The sequence below is a fragment of the Pseudoliparis swirei genome, chromosome 12, assembly GCF_029220125.1.
Source record: "Pseudoliparis swirei isolate HS2019 ecotype Mariana Trench chromosome 12, NWPU_hadal_v1, whole genome shotgun sequence".
Taxonomy (NCBI): Eukaryota; Metazoa; Chordata; class Actinopteri; order Perciformes; family Liparidae; genus Pseudoliparis; species Pseudoliparis swirei.
Genome location: NC_079399.1, coordinates 14,846,471 through 14,860,420, shown reverse-complemented (window position 1 = coordinate 14,860,420; position 13,950 = coordinate 14,846,471).

Below are 13,950 nucleotides of genomic sequence, written 5' to 3'. Positions count from 1 at the left end.
CTTTGGAATAGTTTTCTGATTTCTTCTAATGTGGTAGATGTTGTTGTCATTTGTAAATGTATGTGGATTTGATAAAGATTGAAAAAAAAAATGCAGATGTGGGCAAATACATGTTAAAAGAATGGGAGTTTGATCGGTGTTTGGACAAAGTGCATCACATAGAAAATGTCGAATGTGTTTTTAAAAGGAATAAGAAAAGAAAATCCAGGTTAGGCCTCTGATTTAGTCCCAGGTTTCCTGAAAATTAATTGCCCAATCAAATGACTGTAAAATAAAGCAAATAGGAGGTACAAGCGCACATTTGTATATCAACAAACAGTCTGTGAAATGACATTTTCAATTTCTCTGAGTTTAGTCTCCTTTGTGGTGCATAGTTAAATAGTAGCAGCCTCAACGTGAAGCTCTGGCTGAGGTAAACAGAGCTGGGCTGCACTTCAAATATTTGTCAAGTCGTAGCTCCCTTCGGGGCTACCCACAATCCCTTGCTATGTCCACAAAGAACCTAAATTCATGCTGCATCCTACCCATGCTGTTATCAGGCTGAATTGTGCAGTCATGCCTGACTGGAAACAGTGTCCACTGGTGCTACTTAAGAGCAGGAAAGCGATGTTTATTAAACATGTTTATTCTAACGTGTCTGCTTTGCTGATGACTGTATTAGGATGTTATTGAAGAATACAGAAGCTGCTATACGGTAGATATACAGCTCTGAGTCCAGATTGAATGGTGCTGATTCAAACGGTTACACGAAAATCTGGAAGATCACAGATTTTTATCCGGTGTTTAAGAATAATCTGAGTTTTGCTCATATTTTCTGCCTGATGTGGTTCAAGCTTATTAAAACAAACTCTTTGAACCATGAAGCGATGCAGCGCAGTAATGTGTATTCAGTGAGTGAGTTTAATATCATTGTACATTAATTTTCACAAAGGCCGTGACATGTTAATCAGAATCCTTTATGCACACCCAAGGTGTCAAAAGTTTAAATGGTTTTGTTCATTTCACAACCTTTTTTTCTTATAGATGTTTTTGTCCTTGTGTTTCTCTGTGGCTTGAAGTGGGCGGGGCTCAGTAGGAACCAGTTTGTATGCCCCGAACTTGAACTGTGACTAGAGAGCAATGATTATTTAGATTTTAAGCATATTCTTCAGGAGCCTTAAAGGCTTCTGTAACTTTGTCACTGAATTATCAGCAGGGGGTCATATCACATGATCTTCATCAGCAGATGGAGAGATGGCCCAGTTGTGGGATTGTAAGATTTGACTTTCTGCGGATCACTATGAAGACTTTTGATGGGAAAACAGCATGTGGTCAATTCATATGCTCCACATTTACAGTGATGACATCCAGTGTAATGCACCATAGGTATAGCATCCCTTCACAACAACTGTACACGGGAAGTAAAACTCCAGTTCGTATTTTAATCTCTCCAGAAACTTTTCAGAGATGATGTTTTTCAGAGTTTTTTAGACGGATGAGGTAGTGAGCGTCTGTCTAGACATATTAATAAGAGATCAGAGGCTTACTGCCTACGCAGAAGCTCTCATGTATTCTGTCAGCAGCACAACCACTGGAGTTGGACATCCTGCAGCATGTTGACAATGATAAAGCTCTGCAAACCTGTGGTGAGGAAGTTCAAGAAGTGGACCAGTGAGGCTCTGGAGGATCTACGGGCGTGCTTTGACTGTACTGACTGGGATGTCTTCAGGACTGCTACCAACAGCCTGGATGAGTACACAGAGGCTGTAACTTCCTACATCAGCTTCTGTGAGGACAGCTGTATTCCATCCAGCTCCAGGGTGAGTTATAACAACGACAAACCCTGGTTCTCAGGAAGCTAAGACTGCAGAAGGACCAGGCATTCAGGAGTGGGGACAAGGACCTGTACACAGAGTCCAAATACAGGTTTTGAGAAACTGCAACAGCAGCTCTCAGCAAACGACTCTGCTTCTGTCTGGAGAGGGCTCAGGCAGATCACCAACAGTTCTACTGCCGCTTTGAAAGACAATGGAGCAGTCCTGAGACAATCCCCACAGCCCCACCAACAAGCCACAGACCATCAGCCCACCCTCCCCAGCCCATCAGGGCTCACACCTCTGGAGCACCCTCCATCAACTCAGCGCCCCTCGTCATCCTGGAGAGATCGCCAACAGGCTGTTTAAAAGCAGAACCCCATAAAGCAGCGGGCCCGGACTCCACCCTGAAGCACTGTGCTGACCAGCTGTCTCGTGTTCACCGACATCTTCAACACCTCCCCAGCCTGCTTCAAGGCCTCCACCATCATCCCGTCCCCAAAAACCCAAGATCACAGGACTCAATGACTACAGGCCTGACCTCTGTGGTCATGAAGTCCTGGTCCTGTCACACCTCAAGACCATCACACTCCTGGACCCCTGCAGTTCGCCTACAGAGCCAACAGGTCTGCAGACGATGCAGTCAACATTCACTACATCCTCCAGCATCTGGACTCGGAACCCACGCCAGGATCCTGTTTGTGGACTTCAGCTCTGCCTTCAATTCCATCATCCTCCCAGCTGCACGTGCCCGACTCCACCTGCAGGTGGATCACAGACTTCCTGACCGACAGGAAGCAGCACGTGAGGCTGGGGTTCCCCAAGGCTGTGTTCTCCCCTCTGCTGTTCTCCCTGTACACCAACAGCTGCACCTCCAGTCACCAGTCGGATGACACCACCCTCATTGGACTCATCTCGGACAGGTGGGAGACTGACCACCTGGTGACCTGGTGCAGCCAGAACAACCTGGAGCTCAACGCCTGAAGACAGTGGAGATGGTTGTGGATTTCAGGAGGAATGCAGCCCTCTCATCCTGTGCTCCATCATCTCCCAGGACCTCAAGTGGGAGCTGAACATCGGCTCCATCTCCAAGAAGGCCCAGCAGAGGATGTTCTTCCTGAGGCAGCTGAGGAAATTCAACCTGCCAGGGAAGATGATGGTACAGTTGAGTCCATCATCTGCTCCTCCATCACCGCCTGGCACCCTGCAGCCACAGCCAAAGACAAGCGCAGGCTGCAGAGCATCATCCGCAGGTCCTGTTCACTTCCAGGTCAGCGGGCCAGAAAGATTGTCCTGACCCTCCCACCCTGGACACTCCTGTTCGAGTCCCTCCCTCGGGAGTCCATCATGACCACGACCTCCCGCCACACCAATAGCTTTTGGGTCGGGCTCATCAATGGACCCCGGGACTGACTGACTGTCACCCCCAGGACTACCACCTCTTCTTCCACCTTCCTCTCTCCTCCTTCTTCCCGCTCCTTCCTCTTCCTCCTCCTCCCTCTTCCTCCCACTCCTCCTCCCTCCTTGCGTTGATTGTTGTTTGTCATGTCCAAATGTTGCACCTTCCACCAAAAAAAATTCCTCGTTTGTTTGTGAAAACATTCATTCTTTGGCAATAAACCTGTTTCTGATTCTGATTCTGATTCTGATATTCAGGTTCAATTCAGTTTGTGAGAGTTTCTCTCAAACCAGCTTTTATTAGCTTGAAAAGATCTCTCGTTAGAAGAAATGGCAGAGGTAATAAGGGTTGCAACATTTTATATTTTAGCAAATTGTTGCAGCTACAATTCAGACTAAAAGTATATTTTAATCTTCTTTGCAGTGTGTGTCAGAAGGAGCACATGAGAGGGTTTCGAGCAGCAGAAGCAGGAGAACAAAGTCTCTATTTGTTGTCAGCTTTGGTTTATTGCAATCTAGGCAGGAATTGTCATCATCTTTTGTTTTTGATCCCCTCCCAGTCCTCATGACCATGGAAGGTCCACTGTATGAAATGGTATTGTGTTACTGGTGCAGGCCTAAGCCAGTGGGCACAATCAACTCACTGGTGTTATCAAGGACTAGAAGGCAAACGGAACAAGAGATGAGATTTAAAGGGACATAAAAAAATGTCCCCCAATTTAAAATAATACAAATTAATGCACGAAAAGACTTGAAAGGAGCTGTATAATTTTATTTTGGACAAATACTGCATTTTTATGAAAACATTATTTTAACTGAGCTACAGGAACAAAAAAATTATATTGCATAAATATTCCTTTTTCAGACTAACTTGTGGAAATTCATCACAGCAGATTTGTTCCTAATTGTATTTATGCAAATCCATCCACTCTGCATTTGAACTGGAAGACTTCACGTTGGATGTTTCTCAAATTGAAGAAGAGCAGATGCTATTTAAGCTCCGTCGTTCTGGGTGCAGTTGGGGTACAGGCCTTCTCCTCGTGTTGAGTTCAGTCAGTTCACAAATTCAATTTAACTTTTAAACAACACTTTCTTTTCTTGTTTCCATTATGCTAACTAAGGCCCATCTTTTCATCAGTGAACATGCCAAACGTGAGAAAAATGCTGTTTTTATTTATAAAAAATTAGGCAATTAGGCCAGGTAAAGAGGCACACATCCTATGACAGCAAAGAGAAATTGAAGATTTAAAGGGCAATTTAGGGCAAATTAGCCATATAAACATGTTCTCATGATTAGAATAGCAGCTACCTTTTTAAGAATATTTATTCCAAATAAAAAATGTAAATGTCATCATGTAAACATTCATCCTCTGAGGAAGACACTGAACCACAATCTGCTCCCAGGGGCTTCACAGCAGCCCACTGCGACTGAATGCTTTGGAAGTGTTGAATGCAGAGGTCATATTTCATGTCAATAAGGATTCAAATAAAGTAAAAGTTAAGAAACAACTGCTTGATTAAGGTCAACGCTGAGGGACGGACAACTGCAGGTCTCTCGTCTCAAAGTCTGATGCCTTCGACACTATCAGAGCCACCAGAGGTCGCGTGGCACAGAACATGCAACATAAGTTACTGAAGTGGAACAAACAAGCCATCGTTGGTCTGTTGAGAACAGTCAACTTTTCAAGATCCATATCCTCGTAAATCTGTCTCTTCAATACTCATCAGGGATTCAACACATGTTCACAGGACTCTGACCAAATCCTTTATCTAGTGGTGGAGGAAGTATTCAGGTGCTTTGCTTAAATAAAAGTACTAGTACCACAACATAAAATACTTTGTTACAAGTAAAAGTCTGGGAAATGTACTTAAAGTATTAAAAGTAAAAATATGCAATGCAAAATGGCCCCTGTGATAAATAGCCTAGCATTGGATGTTATATCCCATTATTATTACTCATGCAGTAGAAGGATTTCACTTTTCATTTTTAACTATCAGACTACAAATAGTTATTATTAAAATGATGGCTTAATCTGCGGATCTTTTTCTCAATGTCTCTTGTTTACATTCATGAACACAGATTGAAGTGTTCCTCTCAGCTGCAGCTGCTGAGGGATGTGAGCTATCCGGAAATCATAGAAAACAACAGAGCAGAATAACACCAGTTGGGTCATGTGATCCATAACAGTGGCGATTGAACACGCTACGCTCCCTCTCGCTTATTTTAATGCGAGAAAGTCAATCACCAAACAGTTGACAGTTGATTCATTATCGGCGACATGGATGCATCCAGTTCACTGACTGGACTCACAAATGGATGCAGCACGAAATAATTTTCAACAACTTGACATCTTTTGTGTGTGATTTAATTAGCATGGTTGCTAAGAAACAGGTTAACCCAGATTGGTTAGCGCAGGTTCTGTAGCAGCGACGATGTTTTCCCTCTCAGCTGACTTCAAACACAGGACAGTTCACATGATGTTTCATGATGGCGTGATGGAGAGCAAAGCCCTTTCTGTTCATTTTAAGGGCTCCACGGCATTTCATGCAAACCAGTTTCCCCTCCATATAAACGAGCTCTTAAAAATCAGCGTGACATTTGGTCTGTTTTCTGGTGATTCGATTCAAGCCAGTTCTAAGAAGCGAATCTCATGCTAAGAATGACGACGCTAACATGCTGATGTCCAGCAGGTTGGATGTTTACATGTTCACCATCTTACTTCAGTGTGTCAGCTGAGGCCGATGGGAATGCCACTCATTTTGCAGGTATTCGGTTAGAAACCAAAGTATTGTACACACGCAAAATGTTTCACCCAATGGTGGCACTACATATAAACTCAAGGGATCCCCAAACATATTTAAATTCGTCCTTAAGGGTACATAGATGTGCAAAACCTCCTATCGGCAAAAAGGATCCAGGAAAAGTTCCTATCTGCATTCTGCAAGAAAACAACAGGTGAGATCAATAAATTTTTTTCAGATTGGAGGTTTTGCTCTCCGGCCATCGATACGTCACGTCAAATAGTTGTTGAGACATTTCAGTCAACTTCATGGCGGCTTGAGGAGACACATCGGAGGAACATCACATTGAATAGGTCCAGGTGTTGCAGCATCTCAGTGTCACAGTGACAAGTCATCACAGTCTATGCTTAAAGAAAATAATACAATCTGAAGAATATAACATGATTTCAGCTACTGGCAAGAAGGGCCATTTCCCACATTCATCCTCTGGGGAACATGAATGTCTGTACAAAAATAATTGATTAGATATTAGATATTTCCATCTGATCCGAAGCAGGCAGACCATTAGCTCTCTCTCTCTCTCTCTCTCTCTCTCTCTCTCTCTCTCTAAGGTGTCACACATCTGTGTGATTTCCCACTGAGGCGTTGATGAATGAATGCACCTCTATCTGACAGGTTGAAGGAAGCTGTTTGAGTGCCAGAGGGCAGAGAGACCCAGGTTTTCTTCTCCTCTCACATTGTCTCGACAGCCCGGAGAAGAAAACGTAGAATGAGACACAGTCGTGTCCTTCTGCAGACTTTTGGGATTTCACGTGAGATTGAGTGAGTCAAACAATTACCTGGGCCTAAAAAACCCTCTAGCAGCACATCACTTTGAGTGTGTGCGTGAGTGTGTGTGTGTGTGTGTGTGTGTGAAGGCAAGCATATAGGTATTACTAATGTGTGTTTCAGGTGTGATGATTGTTAGTGTCAGGTCGCCTCGACACTGACACTCTACCACATCTATGAACATTCATATAGCAGTGCTTTCCAAACACTTCAGGATGTGGATGAAACCCCTAAAATATGAGAAAGTGATATTTTATGTCCGATATATAGTGTGTACATGGCCTCAGCTCTCACCACCCACCCCCTCGGCCTCTTCTCATTCATCAGGTATTTCTTGGAGACAAACGTCATGAGGGTTCTGTTGAGGCTCTTGCAGAGTATACAGTACATGTGTTTAACTCTGCAATTAACATCATGTAAACAACGCCACCGTCATAATGAAATCAAAGAATTAACACTAATATAACTAATTCAGCTCATTTTAAAAAAGCGCCACGATTCCCGTTTGTATCGGTTAACATCTTAACTAACGGCAATACGAATACCTGTAGGGTTCCTTGAACTTCCCATCCTGCTGAAGGAGTGAGTCCTACATTAATCACACTGTTGGTAGTTTGATTCTCGGCTCTTCCTCACAGCGTTGTGAAGGTCAATCTAACAAGACACTCTGAACCCCGACCTTCAGGGAGCAGGTCAGCGGCTTGAATGGCAGCTAAGCCAATAACACTAAGTGTCTGTGTGTGTGTGTGTGTGTGTGTGTGTGTGTGTGTGTGCATTTGTGTGTGCGTGTGTGTGGCTACATTTGATTTAAGGTAAAAACCTTTGAGCTTAGCAGTTCGTTCACTGTTAAATGCAGTATACATGCAGTGGATTTATATCGGCAGGGTAAATCTGCAGATGTCATGCTCTGTCAAGGGGACAGAAAACAACTTGCTGATCCGTTAATGTGCTTTAGGAAGTTGAATATCGGAGATGTCCTAATACAGGAAACAAATACGTTCACTGGATCTTTATTACAACTTGATTTTACACACAAAAAAACCATAAATGTCACAAATTATGCAGCAAAAGTTGATACAAGCACATATTTTACTTCAGTTAACACTGTTCAAACTAAACAAATGTTACCTTTTGTTGTTTGTTCCCCAGAGGATGAATGTGGGAAATGGCCCTTCTTGCCAGTAGCTGAAATCATGTTATATTCTTCAGATTGCATTATTTTCTTTAAGCATGGACTGTGATGACTTGTCACTGTGACACTGAGATGCTGCAACACCTGGACCTATTCAATGTGATGTTCCTCCGATGTGTCTCCTCAAGCCGCCATGAAGTTGACTGAAATGTCTCAACAACTATTTGACGTGACATATCGATGGCCGGAGAGCAAAACCTCCAATCTGAAATTTTTTTATTGATCTCACCTGTTGTTTTCTTGCAGAATGCAGATAGGAACTTTTCCTGGATCCTTTTTGCCGATAGGAGGTTTTGCACATCTATGTACCCTTAAGGACGAATTTAAATATTTTTGGGGATCCCTTGAGTTTATATGTAGTGCCACCATTGGGTGAAACATTTTGCGTGTGTACAATACTTTGGTTTCTAACCGAATACCTGCAAAATGAGTGGCATTCCCATCGGCCTCAGCTGACACACTGAAGTAAGATGGTGAACATGTAAACATCCAACCTGCTGGACATCAGCATGTTAGCGTCGTCATTCTTAGCATGAGATTCGCTTCTTAGAACTGGCTTGAATCGATTCACCAGAAAACAGATAAAATGTCACGCTGATTTTTTAGAGCTCGGTTATATGGAGGGGAAACTGGTTTGCATGAAATGCCGTGGAGCCCTTAAAATGAACAGAAAGGGCTTTGCTCTCCATCACGCCATCATGAAACATCATGAGAGGTAGCGAGGTGGAACAATTACCTGTGCTGGTGAGTGGCAATGGGCAAATATCCCCATGGCAACCTCTACCCCAATTCTCAGAATAATGGCGATGATGGCGAAAGCAAGAATAGGCCGACCTGTTATGTAATCGGTATCATCTTAACTATACAATCATTCGGGGAGAATACATGCTTCTTTCCTGATCCCTCACAGTTTGCACTTCTTGTCTCAGGAGATCTGATTCCTGTTGATCGTGGGTTCACAGCTAAAGCATGTAAGAAATGTCACCATTATTTAACTGTGAGAGACAGAGAAGGAGCGCAGGGCGGGGCCTAACCAAATCTTTTCCTGGCCTTTCAGAGGCGTTTATGAGAGAGAGCGTCCTCATTTTGAGAGTCCAGCGTTCGCCCGAGGCGTCTCCTGCCATGGGTCTCACCGGGGTTTGTGTCGGACCAGTAATTCCAGGAAGGACGATAGTAAAACACGTCCAGAAGTCTACTGGAGGTCATAAATAAGAGGGTGACCAGAATCAATCATCAAAAGTGTCAGCATATTAATATCAGGGGATTCTGACCTTTGGTCTACATTTTTATAAGATCTGCACGAACGGTTCTTGAGCAACGTCGCTGGAAATAATGGTGGCAGTGTACGTTTCTGCGAAGCACGGAAGATTTGATCTCATAATATGTTATAGATCGCAGTTTCAGAAAAGCACAATGCCACATGGCTGTTGTTGTGAAACGCTGGGTTAGGTTTAGGTAACACGATGACATCGTTAAGAGTAAAAAAAAACATTGTGCAAATATGTGTGCGAAGCAGCGTAACAAGTATAACAACGAGCATAAATATATCGTATAACAACTATTTTCAACCCGTCCACTCGGAGCTGGTGTTTCCAGATGTTTCCATTCTGGAGTCGTATTTTGAAAAGCTCGTATGGAGAAATTTAGTTTTTTAAATGAATGTGATGAAACAAAAAAAATTCAACATGCATTCTATTCAAACAAAATCAACACACTCTTGCAAGCCTTTATATATTACCATTTTGGCATTTTAGAACAACAAACACAGGAAAACTCAAATATCTATCTCTAAATATTAGAATCTAAATAAAAAGTATAGTAGAAAAGTAAAAATTGAATTGTCTAATTAACCTCGAAACACCTGCAAGGGTTTCCTGAGCCTGAACAGACAAACACTGTTATAAATCTCTTTTTTTTTGGTCTGAGGAAATATTAAATTTTATGAAATAGAGAAATTTTTATTTTTTTAAGTAATAGCCATATAATAATATATAAAATAAAAAAAAAATAAAATATTTCAGTTGATTTGTAATGAATGAATAGAATCCATTTTTGTTTTTTTAATTGCATTACAGAAAATAAAGAACTTTATCACAATATTCTAATTTTCTGAGACAGTCCTGTATAAGTGTGATTGCCTTAGTGCGGACCAACAGATAGTGTGAACAGGCATGACGACGCCTTCGAGAGATCGATGTCTAGAAACCAAAACAATAAGACGTGTTTGCTTAAGACAACAATTTCCCGTTGGACTTCGGCACCAGATCAATGTTCAAATATTGTTTTCAAAATGTCTCCTCTAAGTATGGATGTAGTCTTACTGTCAAAGGACATGAAGACACAGGCCCCTTCACTGGGAATGAAACCCTTCTGAATAATACAATGTCCCTCCAAAAAACACACACTAGCGTTGAGAAGTTCAACACACGCTTGTAAACTGTCAGTTACATCGCCGCATTTCAGCGTTCACATGTTCCTTATAGCTTCATTTAAATGAGATTCTGAAGGCTTAACATTTTTACTTTCTCATTACATGCCGACCCACACGGCCGACCTTTTGTCCTGAACGCGACTCTAATTCTTAATTCTGCTGCAAGCTCGCTCCTCAGACATTCAGCACTAATGTAGTGTGACATTTCATTTTCTAAATTGGTCTTGAGCATTCGGTGATGACATGATTGGGTGTTGGGTTTGTTAAAAAAAAAAAGAGTAATTTACCTGACCTTTTATTTAAATAGCCTACCTTGTGACAGAGTACGGAGTAGACTGTATTATCCCTGCAGAGATATTCAGCAGAACAGTAAAAACAGGACATACAGATGATAAAAGGTGTATACTACCACAATATATAGTCCAATATTACGCACCGTGCTCTAGTGTGTTTTTCATATTGCAGTTAATCAGGCATACCTAAAACCCGAACTGTTTTTTAAAGTGTAAAAGTATAACAATTAAGGATTTTAAATGGATGAAAAGCCTTCCCCCCCCCCCCCCCCCAAAGAAATCTTTCTAAAAAAGCAACTAGTTGTAGACACAAACTCTGGTTCTGCCACTAGGGGGCAGTAGTGACCCGTAAGAAACACCTTTTCAACATGTCCTCCACATTCTCTGCAGACAGAAGAAACCATTAACCACACTGAAATATGCTACCAGAAAATAAATAGACAGCCATTTGATTTACTGCATTATTTTAATGAATAGGCGCTGATTCATGGAAGCAAAACCGTTCAGTGTTGAGGAATGTAAACGGGGTCAGATAAAACCAGCGATATTCAGGTCACGCCGCTGTGATGACGAGCCATGACAACAGGCCGCCCCATCCTTTGGGCGCTTTCTCCATACCTGACGATTAAACACACACTGCTGAACAGCTTTCACACACAAGACTGGCACATTTTTATGTTTATCATGTTCTCATGACAGCGGCCATCAAAGCTTCAGTGTTCAGGGGGATTTAGAGCCGATTCACATGTGGAATGTGAGCAGCAGCAGCACGATAGAGAGGTCGGCCGGCGTGCTGACGGACGCCCATCAATCTCTTTTACCAGCAGTGATCACAGACACACGACAGCCGAGCAGCCGTCTGATGGCCGTGGCTCAGTTGCAACCTCTTTTCATTTATTTATTCGCACAATAAAAGAAAAACAGTGCTAATGTAAAATTATTAAAAGACAGAAATGAAAAGACACGATAAGCAAGTTCCTTGACCTGGCAGTTGGTCCGGTGGATTGAAACATCAACATACAATACATGTCATCAACAAATACAAAACAACATGTACATGATGGCTCAGTCTTGATTCACCAGGCTTTGAACACGACATTTAGCTTTATTGTGCATTCGAACATCAGCTGATCGAAGCTAAATGTTCAATTTGAATCTCATCAGTTCCTATAGAAGTGTGTCAGAGTGTGAAACACAATGTAATGGTTCTGTCTGTGTAACTTCAGGGCCAGTGGAAGATATAATACAAATGTTTTTATAACAACAATCTTAGGTATTGCAATTTGTTTAAATGAATGTCTAATGTATGAATACTTGATAAAGAATATCAGTAGTTGATTATTATTAGTTTCACACAATAAACTCAGTTGTGAGGCTCAACTGTGAATTTATTAAAACCCCATTATAAATTAAATGCTAATAAAAAGCATCCATACACACCTAAGCCATGTGGTCAAATACATTCAAAGCAGGACTTTGTCCATGGAGTCAAGGCCCAGACGTTTATGTGTAGCTTTAATTTGTCTTCCATCAGCTGCTTTCCTGCAGTAGCACACTAACACACTGATTCTGTTCCCCTCTAGAGACCCAGACCGGACAAGCTCTGGTCTAACAGGCAGAGCTACATTTATCAGCTTCTTGGATTTGTGGGCTCGGGTTCAGAAATGTTGTTGGAAATGGTGCCGCTGAAAGGAATTCATCATCAGATTGTAATTAGGGTCTGTGGCCTTTTGTTGGGCTTGGCATGGCATTCCAGTCGATGTTTCAGGTCTTTTCAGAGTCAAAGTTCTGTATTTATATGACTGCACAAAATAATAATCCCTGAAATAACCGTGCCCTGGATGGATCATAATTTCATTCACAACCCAGTCAGAATAAAGCCGTAACTATCCCTGATGAAGGACTTCAGCTAGGTTGCAGTTCTATCCCCATCTGCTGGAAAAAGCAGGCTGAAACAGTCACTTACCTCATACACTGAGTGAGTTTTAATGTGGACTGATGAATGCATTTCAGCTTGTAACACTTGGAGGAGAAAACGTTATCATTAGAAACCGGAATGTCATTGATTATGAAGGGAAGGACAAACGTGAAGGCAGAGATTGAAGATGTACAGCAGATGTGACCCTGTTGTGCTCCAACAGAAGGCTCAGGCGCTGCATGATGCTGAGTTATGGCTTCGTTGCATAAGCCCGACGACTGAGGAAAGAGAGAGAATTCTGTTTGAAGGAAACATGTTATTCTGGGTCACGGAGCAGAGCGGACACTTTGCAACTAGCGGAGAACAGCCCAGTCTCACCCCGGTGCCAGAAGCACCTCCTGGGTGCCAAATGGACTTGTTCTTAGAATGGGAGCCCCAAAAAACAAGCAAGACTTGTGGCTCGCAGAACCATCAACCCCTAAAACCTGTTTTTAGAGGACCATTTCATGTAAAATTCCTTCCACATAACATGTTAGGATGCGTGTATGTCTTTTTTAATATTCTGAAACACAATCATCATAACAATTAAAATACCAGCCCATAGAGCAGCATGTGTCTGACCAAAGAAGCCGGAGGAAGCATGCACGATGATGTATTGGCCAAGCTTGACATTTCCCACAGCTCGGTAGGACGTCGCCATTCAAAGCATTTAATGGTTTTAATTTCTACAGTGAGCAGCTTTTTGTAGGGATGCTTGGAGGGTGTACTCCAGTTGTTATGACCCCTTAACCACTGCTTCCTTGTTGTGTTTTTTTCTTCTTCTGTTTCTTCCTTCCTGGATCCCGATATCTGTCTCTTGTTCCTTTGGCCTCTTTTAATTGTAAGGAGATGTTCTGGTTTTACGAGCATTCTCAGTGCTCAACTGTGTCCCTGTTACTTCCAATCCAGTCGCCTCGCTCTGTGCCACATACCAGTTTAACTCAGTCTCATATAAAAAAACCTGCACAATGAGTCTCAGAGTGTAATTCTCGGGGCCGAGTGTTGCTGCTATCGAGGTACGATTTTACCAGCCGGAAAACTCTCACATTTTGTGGCATGTTCAACAGAAGAGTGAAGCCTGCAGGGTTACAGTCTTGTTGTTGGCATCCCCCAAAGGTAAAACAAGACCTGATCAAGGCTGCCCATTGGAGATATACATAAGTGTCCTTGTGCACAGGACATGTCATGCACAAGGACACTCAAAATAAGAATATTTTCTCATTTTAAAATTATTATAATTTTGATGGGGTAAGTTGTTTGAAAAAAAAGACAATGCACATGAAGATGACTGCAGTCTATGATGTCTCAAGGACACA